Source organism: Hevea brasiliensis, chromosome 9 (assembly GCF_030052815.1).
Source record: "Hevea brasiliensis isolate MT/VB/25A 57/8 chromosome 9, ASM3005281v1, whole genome shotgun sequence".
NCBI classification, from domain to species: domain Eukaryota; kingdom Viridiplantae; phylum Streptophyta; class Magnoliopsida; order Malpighiales; family Euphorbiaceae; genus Hevea; species Hevea brasiliensis.
Genome location: NC_079501.1, coordinates 66320018 through 66333908, shown reverse-complemented (window position 1 = coordinate 66333908; position 13891 = coordinate 66320018).

The window sequence follows — 13891 nt, the reverse complement described above, 5'->3', positions numbered from 1 at the left end:
CATGCTTCCTCTCCTTCAGTTCTTACATTCATAATTTGAGGAAGGTTTCTGAAATAAAGTTGTAGCCTTGTTCCTTAGGTATCTGCAAAGGTATGGCTTATCTCAATTGGATTTTTTCTAGTGGGAGATATGACTAAAAGACTATTCTAGGGTCAAATAAAGTTTGGTCAGATTCCAGGTTTTGAGGTATTGACTTGTTCTAAAAATTTGACCTAGTTCTCTTGATTTCTCGATTTTGTCAAAATACCAATTTTATAGATCTGTTTCTTATAGACATTTTGCCAATAGTTTCATTACATTTGAATTCTTATAAACCAAGTTATGGCTATTTTCCCAAAACTGGTCGGATAAGTTTATGTCCAGCAGTTTCTGGGTAACCTAGTTTTGGACAGATTTGTGACCCAAATTGGGCTAGCAATTTGGTTTAGTTTAAGCAATTTCTGGGTTCAGTGGTCTTCATAAAAATTGTAGCCATATGTCTCATATTTCCAGTGGTATAAAATTCAGATTATTTGGACTAGTATAGACGGAGTTATGAGCAAACGAATACGTACTGTTCATTTGGTCATTTTCTGGGTTTTGTGCAGGGTCATTCGGATTAGGACAATGCTTAGGTCAAGTTTCGGATAGAATTTGGGCGTGGTTTCTGCATGGAATATGGAGTGTTTTTGGTCTAGTTTTACCTCCAATTGGTCTCATACCAATTGGAGCAATACAAAATCAGTTATGGCTCAAAACTCAAGCTAGACTCAGTGAGTCCCAAACCTGCAGAAAAAGCACTCCCCAATTTTCAATCTCCTCCTGCTTCCATACTTCAATTGGTTTACATAGCACTTCTATAAGCAACCATTTCATCTAAATTAGGCCAATCTCAAGCAAAGACAAAATCCCCCAATTCATGTACACAAACCCTAATTTCAAATTTCAAACTCAATCAATTCAATCCCTTTCACTTGTTAGACATATACTCATACCAATTATCATCTTTAAACTCATTTACATCAATTGAACACATCAAAGCCCAACATATTTCTTGGTTGCCAAAATTGGGGACATCATGGGTTCATGAATTTCTTTTTAATTTCTTAAAATTTCTACTTATCTCAAGTCACTTTCAAGGATTGAAAGAGAAAGAAAGGAAGAAAGGCACTAACCTCTTGTGACCCAACTTGTAAACTTCCCAAAACTTTAACTTTCCTTCTTCTTATGGGCATCAATAGCTTTCTTATGGTGTGGGTTAAATTTTTAATGAAGAGGGCTAAGGGTTTTGGTGAGTAAGTGAAGAGAAATTCAAGCTTAAAGCTTGACAAAAATGGTGGGAGAGAGAGCATCCATTGTGCCAGCCAAGGGAGAGAGAAGAGGAAGAAGAAGACTTTGGGTTGGTAGGGTTTTGTCTCTTGTGTGTATTTATATTTATTTAATTTTTGTACTTAATTTTTTTATAATGTCATAAATCCCTTTTTTCTTTTCTTTTCTTCTTCTTTCTCTTCTTATTTTCCTAATTCAATTCATAAAGTTTAATTTATGTTAATTATTTTATTCTCTCAATTTTAATTTGACATTTTGGTCAAAATTTACCTATAGGGGTGAAATGACCAAAATGCCCTTCATTGTGCTCATCAGTTTATTATTATTTTTTGTACCAATTAATAAATTCTCTAAATTTTATTTTATTTTTTTTAAATTTTTTTTTATATTTTCTTAACATTTGTTCCATCAATTTATGTCTCCTCACTATAGTTTAAGTGTAGTTCTAGACATTCTGACTGTCCGAACAGACATCACTCGTCGGAATAGTAGAATGTACGGACTACCTACGGTGAGGGCGTTACAAAATCAAGCTTGAAATGAGTGAAAATGGTGGATGGCTATGGAGCTTAGAATTCGGCCAAGAACAGAGGAAAAGGAAGATGAAGACTTTTTTACTTTTGTCTTTCCCTTAATTTGTCCCATATATATGTATATTTAATTTTTATTTGTTAAAATTTTTAATTTAATAAATATATATAATTATAATCATATTAATTGATTTAACACTCTTTTTAAATTTTTCCATAAACACTTCCTATTTTTCATGCATTTTTAACATTATGATATCACTCGTTTTAATGGACATTTAAGTCAAAAGTCATCTCTAAGGGTGAAATGACCAAAATGCGCTTCGTTGGGTTTATTTGAGTTAAGATTACCTTTACCAATTGGCTTAATTTTTCTTGCATTTTCTTGGCATTTTTATTATCATCTAAGCCTCCATAATTATTCAGTGGAGTCCCAAAAATTATTTCACAGGGTTCCCTTTGGGTCTAGGGTTGCTAACTGTCTTTACAACCACTTCCCGTTAGGTCACCCATCTTTGCAGCCACTTCCCGTTAGGTCATCCATCACTATAGCATAGGCTCATTTAACTTTGTTGTATTTTATTTCTTAAATGTTTCCTTAACTTTTCCTATCATTATTTGGTCTATTTATGACTCCTCACTCTAGTCTATATATAGTTCCAGACATTCTGGCTTTTCGGACAGGCATTGGTCACCGGAACAGTAGAATGTACGGACTATCTAAAGTGAGGGTATTACAATATCAGTGCCTAAGTAACCTATAACGGACCTATAATAGACTATAAAGGCTAGATACACGAGAGTATACTGGTTAGACAACCATATGTCTACCCCGTATACAACTGTCATGTCAGGCACAAAGCCAGCAGGCAGGCTTCTAAAGCCAGAAATGAAATTAGGCACAATGGCCAATGAGCAGGCATATAGCCTATAGAAAAATCATATTAGATATATTTTGTTTCACCCTACCCTTCTGTAAGGCATAACATGATCCCGTAGTATACCTAATGAATTACCAACTTCGTCTACTGATAACCCATTAACTACACTACAAGGGATTTTAAAACTTTTCTTACTTCTTTTTATAGTGGTGAGCACTATTTACAGGTGTTAAAATTTTTTTTGAACTGAAGGGAAACAGCTAACACATTTGTAATATTAGTAATTTCTATTAAAATTTCGGCGGAGTGCTCTCTGTATTTTGAATAAAACAGTTTTTCAGAAAAACCTGTAAAAAGCACTTCAAATATATTTCTCAATCTCAACTCCAACAGTTAAACAACACAATATATTTCTCAGTTCAAATCCACAATAAATTTTTTTACTATTTTCAAAGGATGAGATAAAATAAATATAGTACAAATTTTACAAGTCAAAATAACTCATAATTTATTTTACAACTTCAATGTACAATTTTACTTTATAACTGCTCAAAACCAAGAACAATATATACATACAGTAAACATACATTACAATAATTTAACTACCTATTCATGCTCATTTACATGTCCAACTTCACACCATCATACATATACCCAAACTGCCATAACAACTAACACAATTCAACATTAATATTCCATAAACCAAACATGAAATAACATCCCTATGGTTCACTCAACCAGGCTACCAATTCATGCATTACATTCCATTAATTACCAAGCTTCAAATTTTAAATACACATCCACATATACTAAGTATACATCACCCAAATAATTTCCTACACACATATACATTTAATCAATCCTTTAATCTACCATTTAGAAGCAAGAATAAGCTGTCCTCAAAGTGTTTCCATGGCTGCCAAAAGTAAACATCCCCTTTAAACATCAAACCTCAAAAATTTCTCCATAAATCAAGTACCCATAACATCCTTACAAACTTTAATAAAACAATAATCAAAAACTCAAACTTACCACTTTGGAAATTCTTCAAAACTCCACAAAAACTTTCATTTCTTACTGCCTATCTACTGCCCATGGTGTGAGGATCATTTTTCATGGAGACACTTGCAAGAAATCAAGGCTTGATCATGGAGAACTTGAGCTCCATGCATGGTGCGGCCATGGGAGAGGTTTGAGAGCTTTCATTCTTCCAAATGAATTTTTCAATTAGAGAAGATGAATTGCAGAATGTTAGTGGACATTTCTGTCCACTTAGGGTATTATATGGTATATAATAATTTACTTAGTGCTCCACTAACATAGGTTAATAATAAATAACGTTAAACTTTCCATATTCCCACATTAAGTCCCTAATTTTTGCTAATTGAATTAGGTACCACTAATTTAATTTTTCATGACATTTTACAAATATAATATCATGTATTTTTAATGGACATTTAGGTCAAAAGACAACTCGGGATGTGAAATGCCCACAATGCCCCTGTTCAGGTTCCATTCCCGATTTTTTAGTAATAACGGGTTTTGTCCGTTTTTCGATTTCTCACTTTTCTTTGTACTAATTAATTAATTTTTCTTTGATATTTCTAATAGCATTTATACTTCAATTGATGTCTCTATAAGTCTTAAAAATATTTTCCAGGGTTTCCCGTAGTCTAGGGCTAGTCAACGGTCCACGCCATGACTTCCCGGTGCGGTCACCCATCGCCAAGGTTCTCGGCTCGCTTAACTTGGTTACATTTCTTTGCTATTATTTTTCCTTTGCTTTTCTTGTATTTTCTTTTCTTGTATTTCATTATTTTATGTCTCCTCATCAATATCTAATTGTAGTTCTAGGCATCCTATCTGTCCGGACAACTCTGATCACCGGAACAGTAGAACGCACTACCGAATATAGGGGTGTTACAATTCTCCCCCCCTTAAAATAAATTTCATCCACGAAATTTTACCCAATAGCCATCTTACAATAGTCATACGCTTATTTTCTCCTTTCTATATGATTGTATAATCTTCTTTTTCTCAAATTTGTACAAGACTTTTAACAATCTAATACAATGTTTAATTTGTTTGTATAACACCAATCTCCTCTTACAATTATGCTGTCTAATATTTCGGTTCATGTTCCTTCTTGAATGACCCTTGAGGTCATGTTAGAATCATTTATCTAGTCATTGGTCCTCTGACCATTCTAGCCCATAGTCTTCCTCACATTCGTAACACTTCTTTGTTATATCTGAACCAATTGTTCGAATTTTTACTTCCATAACTCTTTTTTTCTGTCAATATTCTGTAACTTACTTCCTTTTGTACTGAACTATAACCTTTCAATATTCTAACTTTTGAGTTTTAGATCCCTAAGTAGGATTTTCAAACTTATTTCTAACAATTAAATTTTGTCCTGGCATAACTATACCAAAACAGATGCCATTAACAACTATTCTCATCTAGGTGTACTATCGGGTAGTACGTAGCTCTACACAATAATCTCAAGTTAGTCTTTGTGTCTGCGACTACGGTATAAACATCAAGAACATTGCATAGTTACTACGATACATTCTAATAGATCAAACTTTTCTATCTTTTATCCTTTTCGAATTCACTGATATCTGAACTTATTCTGATTACAATATCCATTAGCAATTACTAACAGTAACATCCTTGCCCTCATCTAAAGCAATTCCATTACTGCATCTTACTTTTACTTCCTCTTGCCTTACATTAAGTAGGATCGCCAATTAGCTTTATAATTTATGGTGTGTTAAAAAATACTTTTCGCCGATAAACTCTTCTAAAACTAATTTCACTTATTATCACAATCCTTATCTTAAAGGACTAATCACTAATGCATCAAAATTTATTCCCCTCTAAAGGAATAACAACAGAACGTATAGTTCTAATACTAACATAAAAGTATTCAGACTCCAGGTCAAACAATACATAAACGAAAAGTGCCATTCTTCTTCTTAACAAACAATACTGGCGCTCCCCAAGGTGACACACTAGGACGGATAAAGCTCTTTTCAAGTAATTCTTGCAACTGTATCTTCAACTCCTTCAACTCTGCTAGTGCCATTCTGTATGGTGTTATGGAGATTGGATCCACACCAGGCATAACATTAATTTCAAACTGCACCTCTCTTTCCGGAGGTAATCCTGGCAATTCATCAGGAAACACATCTGGAAAGTTATGTACTATAGGGCTGTCCCTCAATGCTGGACTCCACACTTGGGTGTCTATCACATGTGCCAAGTATGCTTCACACCCCTTTCTGATCATTTTTCTGGCTAATGCAGCCGAAATGATGTTGGATGGCAATAGCTGCCTCTCCCCATGTATTACCACATCATTGTACTAAGGGAGTCCAAAAGTGACTGTCTTTAGCCTACAGTCAATCATGGCATGATGCCTAGCTAACCAATCTATGCCCAAGATGATATCATAATCTCTGAAGGGCATTTCAATAAAATCAGATAGAAAAGTGTATCCTTGGATCACCAAAGGACAATTTCTATACATTTTATTAACCCTAACCTCCTGTCCTAACGGACTTGTTACTAGCACCTCAAAGTCCATTTTTGTATATGGAACAGCAATGCAATCAATGATGCTAGCACTCACATAAGAATGAGTAGAACCAGGATCAAATAACACAAACACATCTTGGTTAAAAGTTGAGAAGGTACCAGCCACAACATCAGATGTCTCGACTTCTTCCCTCTGTCTCATTGCGTAGACTCTAACCGGAGCACTATCTTGCTCTGATTATTTCACAGTGCATTGGCTGCCTGCTGGGTTACCTCTGCCTCTGTCTCTACCTCTGCTGGGTGGTTGTGAACCTCTGGTGACAGGGCTCTGAACTAACCCTTCAGCAGTAGTAGAAGGTGGTCCAACTCTACGGGCACTGGTGCTGTCCTTGGTAAAGTGTCCTATGCCTCCACAGTTATAACAGGCTCCTATGGCCTTGTAGCATACCCCACCATGATTTATACCACAAGTTTCACATTGGCAGGAAGGGTAAGAACTTCTAGTTGTTCGACGACTGGACCTTGGTGGTCTCTGCCTTAATGATCCACCTCTGTTATATCCCTGAGCTCGGGGCTCCTCAAATTCTTTTCTCTTTCTCAAATTACTACTTAAGCTCTGACCCATAGGTTTCTCTCTCTTCTCTATTTCATGTTGCCCTTGTGGGGGTTGGGCCTGTACTTGAGCTTGAGCTGACAGAGTATCAGCCATTTGTTGAAAGACAGTGGCCATTTGCTGGGCCATTTGTGCAGTAATTTGTACAGGTAAAACTTGTACAATCGGGCCTTCAACACTTTGTGGAGCTGGGGCCTCAACTTGTACCTCAGCCTCTATCGATTGATCGACTGAACGATCACCCTCTTCCATAGTCAATTCGAGGATCTTAGACCTCCCGAACAATTAACACAAGGAGATTTCCTCCCGTTAGTGCATATTTATAATGTAATGTACTATATGTATCAAACAATAACATTGAGCAGTTGTACTTTGAAGAAAGAATATTCAAATAACAAGTGAAAACAGAATTTTAAAAACTTTGCTCTGATACCACTAAAACATGTCACACCCTACCCCTCTGTAAGGCATAACATGATCCCGTAGTATACCTAATGAATTACCAACTTCGTCTACTGATAAACCATTAAATACACTACAAGAGATTTTAAAACTTTTCTTACTTCTTTTTATAGTGGTGAGCACTATTTACAGGTGTTAAAATTTTTTTTGAACTGAAGGGAAACAGCTAACACATTTGTAATATTAGTAATTTCTATAAAAATTTTGGTGGAGTGCTCTCTGTATTTTGAATAAAACAGTTTTTCAGAAAAATCTGTAAAAGGCACTTCAAATATATTTCTCAATCTCAACTCCAACAGTTAAACAACACAATATATTTCTCAGTTCAAATCCATAATAAATTTTTTTACTATTTTCAAAGGATGAGATAAAAGAAATATAGTACAAGTTTTACAAGTCAAAATAACTCATAATTTATTTTACAACTTCAATGTACAATTTTAATTTACAACTGCTCAAAACCAAGAACAATATATACATACAGTGAACATACATTACAGTACAAAATGCAAAATATAGAATACTCAATATACCCGATGATTTCTCGCTGAATGTACTAGCAGCCTAGTCTGCTGCCCTGTCAATCTGTCTACCTGCGATAGCAATGAAAAGCTATCGCTGAGACAATGTCTCAGTGGTGCATAACATTTACCAAATACAACTTTAAATCACAATTCATAAATCATATAAATGATGGATACATAAAACCATAGTTAAATTCAAGACAATGAATGTCATAAGGAATTTAACACAATATCACATTAAATCTCAGTAATCAAAACATAGTTAAATTCAAAAGACAGTGAATGTCAATGAGAATTTAAACTCCATTTCACAAATTATCAAATCGCATAATAACACAATTTAGTCAAATAATTTAAGAATACGGTATTGTCAATTCATTCACAACTTAAGCCATGAGACAAAATTTCCGATTAATGCCGCGTTGTACACCACGACAAAGCAATCTATAACCCCACTAATCGAAATCAATGAGGGAGGTGGTGGCATTTAAGGGTACTTATCAAAGCACCTGCAGGCGTTACGTATCGCCATCCCTACAAGCCCTTGGGTGGTACCTATCAGAGCACTTGCAGGCGTTACGTATCGCCGTCACTGCAAGCTCCTGAGTTCCCACGTGAGAGTTCCTAGGAATCATAGGCGTTACGTATCGCCGTCCCTACTTTGCTTCCATACCACTAAACACAATTTATCTCAAAATTTCCATTTACAAAGTAGGCAATACAATAATTTCCAAATAATATTCCCAAAGTCATAATTTCATTCACAAGGTGGCAACACATTTCATAATTAACTTCAAATTTTCACAAATCACACTAAATAAATTTTTCCACAGTTTCAAACCGTTTATAATCCTTTTCAAGCAATAAGTATCCATTCAAACACATTTCCATAATTGAAAACAATAATATACAAATAGTCATAATTTATTTCAATTGAAAAACTCAAAAGAAATAACTGTTGTGCACAAACTTCTGATAACTGTCTCCTGGCCTTGACTCAGTGTTTCCTTCCCTTTCCTTGAGTCTTTGCTAACTGAGAAACACAATTTGAAGTGTTTCAGTACTCATTTAAACTATCTCTAACAATAATGCTTGATAATTAATTCACTGAATTCTATTATTTGCTTAGTCAACCTAATATGTAGACCCTCGATGCATTCTAGGTAAATTAGGTTTTAATGTTACTAACATGTCACATTCGATAGCCTTTTAGGGTTGGTACATGTTACCAAACTCATTTCCATGTATCTTGCATTTTCTTGCAATTTGCTGGATTCCGGGATACTAGTTTGACCTAGCCGGACGACCTAGTTCCCTCAGTTTTCAGGTTTTGGTCAAAACTAAAAACTTGTAGATCTATGCGGGTCAAAATTTCAGGTCATTCTGAGTTATGTAGACCAAGTTATGGTCATTTGACTATTGCTGGTCAAAATGCATCAAAATTGGTCACTTTAGGTCACTTTAAGTCATTTTAGGTTCGGCCAGTTTTTGGACCCGAAATTGTGCAAGCTGTTTGACTTGCTTATGGTCATTTATGGGCTTTGGTGTCTTCATAAGATTTGTAGATATGGGTATTAACTATTCATGGTCAAAATTTCAGGTCAATTGGACCTGTGTTGAGTGAGTTATGGCCTAAATACTAACTGCTGCCCAAATGGTCAGTTTTCAGGCCTTATTTGCACTTAATCCGGATTTGGTCATTTTTCAAGTTACCTTATAAGCAGAATTTTGGCAAGCTTCCTTCATGAAAGTTGGCACATTTTGTGCCTCGTTTCACCTTCAATTGGTCTCATACCAATTGGAGCTACACACATAACGTTCTAGGCCAAAATGCATACTGCCCTATTGCACTTTCTTTAATACTCATCAAAGCTCACTTTTAGCATTTACCAATTCACACATTCTTACCCAATTCTTGTTTGTACCATAACCTAAACATATTTTACCACATATTGTTGATCATTTTGGAAGCTTACAATCACAATCAACATACAACACAAAGTGCAGAATTTGTCAAATTCAATTACAACAATTTAACTACCTATTCATGCTCATTTACATGTCCAACTTCACACCATCATACATATAACCAAAATGCCATAACAACTAACACAATTCAATATTAATATTCCATAAACCAAACATGAAATAACATCCTTATGGTTCACCCAACCAGGCTGCCAATTCATGCATTACATTCCATTAATTCCCAAGCTTCAAATTTCAAATACACATCCACATATACTAAGTATACATCACCCAAATAATTTCCTACACACATATACATTTAATCAATCCTTTAATCTACCATTTAGAAGCAAGAATAAGCTGTCCTCAAAGTGTTTCCATGGCTGCCAAAAGTACACATCCCCTTTAAACATCAAACCTCAAAAATTTCTCCATAAATCAAGTACCTATAACATCCTTACAAACTTTAATAAAACAATAATAAAAAACTCAAACTTACCACTTTGGAAATTCTTCAAAACTCCACAAAAACTTTCATTTCTTGCTGCCTATCTACTGCCCATGGTGTGAGGATCATTTTTCATGAAGATACTTGCAAGAAATCAAGGCTTGATCATGGAGAACTTGAGCTCCATGCATGGTGCGGCCATGGGAGAGGTTTGAGAGCTTTCATTCTTCCAAATGAATTTTTCAAGTGGAGAAGATGAACTACAGAATGTTAGTGGACATTTTTGTCCACTTAGGGTATTATATGGTATATAATAATTTACTTAGTGCTCCACTGACATAGGTTAATAATAAATAATGTTAAACTTTCCATATTCCCACATTAAGTCCCTAATTTTTGCTAATTGAATTAGGTACCACTAATTTAATTTTTCATAACATTTTACAAATATAATATCATGTATTTTTAATGGACATTTAGGTCAAAAGATAACTCGGGATGTCAAATGCCCACAATACCCCTGTTCAGGTTGCATTCCCGATTTTTCGGTAATACCAGGTTTTGTCTGTTTTTCGATTTCTCACTTTTCTTTGTACTAATTAATTAATTTTTCTTTGATATTTCTAATAGCATTTATACTTCAATTGATGTCTCTATAAGTCTTAAAAATATTTTCCAGGGTTCCCCGTGGTCCAGGGCTAGTCAACGGTCCACGCCGTGACTTCCCGGTGCGGTCATCCATCGCCAGGGTTCTCGGCTCGCTTAACTTGGTTACATTTCTTTGCTATTATTTTTCCTTTTCTTTTCTTGTATTTTTTTTTCTTGTATTTCATTATTTTATGTCTCCTCATCAATATCTAAGTGTAGTTCTAGGCATCCTAGCTGTCCGGACAACTCTGATCACCGGAACAGTAGAAGGCACTACCGAACATTAGGGTGTTATGTGACACCCCTTTCCCGTCTACAGTATATCCGAGTAAGTTATGTCACACGGTGTACCGGAACACTATATTTTTTTTAATTAATTTTTATCATAGTTTTGAATATAACTTGTGAAATATAATTCATTTAAGTCATTTATTGACATTATAATTTATTTGAGGTTCCGAAAATTTTATAGAAAATCCGTGATCTGGCTAAAAATGGAGAAAACAGTTCTTCGAAACCTGTGAAAAACACTTCCAAAATCATTTCCAAACAATCCCAACTCCATTTTATCAACAAAGTCTTAATATGATTTTCAACAACCTTTCCATTACTCAAACATTCATTTCTCATGATACTCATATACAAGCAATAAATAAACACTCAAATTTTACATTCATAACCACAATTTTCATTATTTACATGGACATCAAAATACATTACATAAGTTCAATTACATATGATAAAATAAAAATTAGTTACAAAATACCAAAATGAAACCTAGTGTCCTACCAATGCACTGAAGATGGTGAGGTGACACGGACACTATGCAGAGCTGCAGGATGGTCTCACCCAGTCTGCGGTCTACTGGGCTCTCGATCAGTATCTCCAGAACCTACGCGTGGCAAAAGTAACGCGCTAAGCAATAATGCTTAGTGGTGCCAATAATAAAATAAAAAGACATAATAGAAATAAATATGCATTGAATGTATCGATGTTTTACTTGTTTTATACTCGTTATAATCATTTATTTCATTAATTTTATCCACTTTCATTCTTTTGGTTGCCCAAGTAACCTATACTGAACGAATGGACTGGATAAACGGGTAAACTGGCACTGGGTATCAAGTACCTCGGGCCGTCACACCATCGGTCACATATGTATCTCCCGGTGTACAGCAGCGGCTAACAAGCTGTAAATAATATGAGGCACGAGGCCAAGTCTCAACACAATGTCAAAATGGCTAAAAGCCATAAAATCACAGAATGGCATAATGCCATGTGCAGTACTGCTAATTGAACCCTATTGGCATGCCAAACTATCCAAACCAATCTTGTTAGGTATACTAGGGCATTTGATGCTTTAGAATTCTTCAATTTTTGGATTTCAAGTTTTGATGTTATTATTCACTTCATTAGTCAACAAAAATGTTGACTTTTGCATAGAAAATAGGTACATTGGTTTTGACACTCCCAACATACCACATTTTGCATTCAAAACTTGTAGGCATTAATCACCAATACCATTTCTAAGCTTAAACTAAGGGAGAAGAATTTTTCAGTTTTCATACCTAAATTTTACTGTTCCATTAGTTGCTGTTGCAGTGAGAAATTGAGAAAATGATAAACATGAAAGTTGTTCCTTATTTTGTCTAGTTGAATTTCTTTTTTTGAATCACTCTATTTGGAGTTTTGTAGCTCCAGTTATGGTCCAAAAACCACAGCTGGCCGGATTTAAAAATTGCAGAACTGACCATATCTACAGTGCAGTGAACAGTAACTACAATTGCCTTGTTGGATAGGTTCTGGTCATAATTTGGGGTAGGTTTCTTCATGAAAGTTGTTTTTCTATATCTTAGCTTGTTGCTGTAAATATTTTAGGTCAATTGGGCCATTCTACAATGAGTTATGGCCAAATGAACAATTACTGTTCATTTGGTCATTCTGCTGAATCTGGTTGCAGGACATCCGGATTGGGGCCAGTTTTTGGTCCACTTGCTTTGGTCTTTTGGGCATGGTTTCTTCACCAAAATTGTGCCATTATGTGTCTAGTTTCATTTCCTATTGGCCAAACACCAATTGAACCTACACAGCAAGAGTTATGGCAGTCCAAACACGCTGGACTCACAGCCTCACCTACTGCCCTCACTAGGCAGCATACCAATTCATTTTGTAATACCCTAATTCACTTCAAATTATGGTCAACTTACCTCAAATGGTCACTAATTGACCATTAGAATGTTCACTCACCATTTCATGAGCAAAGTCCAAGTTTCACCCCCAAAACCCTAATTCCCATTATGAATTTACACAAGATACCTTAATTACCTCACTAATTCATTATCCACACATATATATTCTTTAATCATGATCTCTAGTCCACTCTAAGTCCATCAAAAACAATCAATCTTATCCCTTCCTTAGGGCTGCCGAAATTCATAGTGTACATACACATGAATTTTATTCATTTAATCCACAAATCCTTACTCATTTGAAGTCTCTAACATGGAATAAGAGAGATTTATGTATAGATAGGCACTAACCTCTTGTAGGGCAGAATTTTCTCAAGCTTAAACTTCACTTTCTTTCCTTTTCTAGGCTGCCAAACACTTCCCCAAGAGGTATAGATAAGTTTTAATGAAAGATGTCTAGGGTTTTGTAGTGAAAATTCATGGGAAAATGGAAGTGATGAAAGAAATTTTAATGGAGGGAGATGGAAGAGAGGGTCACGGCTTGAAGAGGAAGAAGAAACCAGAAATTGGTTTCTTAATTTGTCATTTTTCCCTTTTTTAAAGAATTCTTGTTGTGCTGTTGAATGTTGATTAGTGGAGGGCATTTAAATGACATCTTAGTGATGTCATAATTAAGGATTTAAGTCATTTTCTTTTTCTTTCTTTTCTATTCATTTTTAATTTAATTTTTAGCAATATTTATTCATATTTTAGATCATAATAATTATTTACTTAACT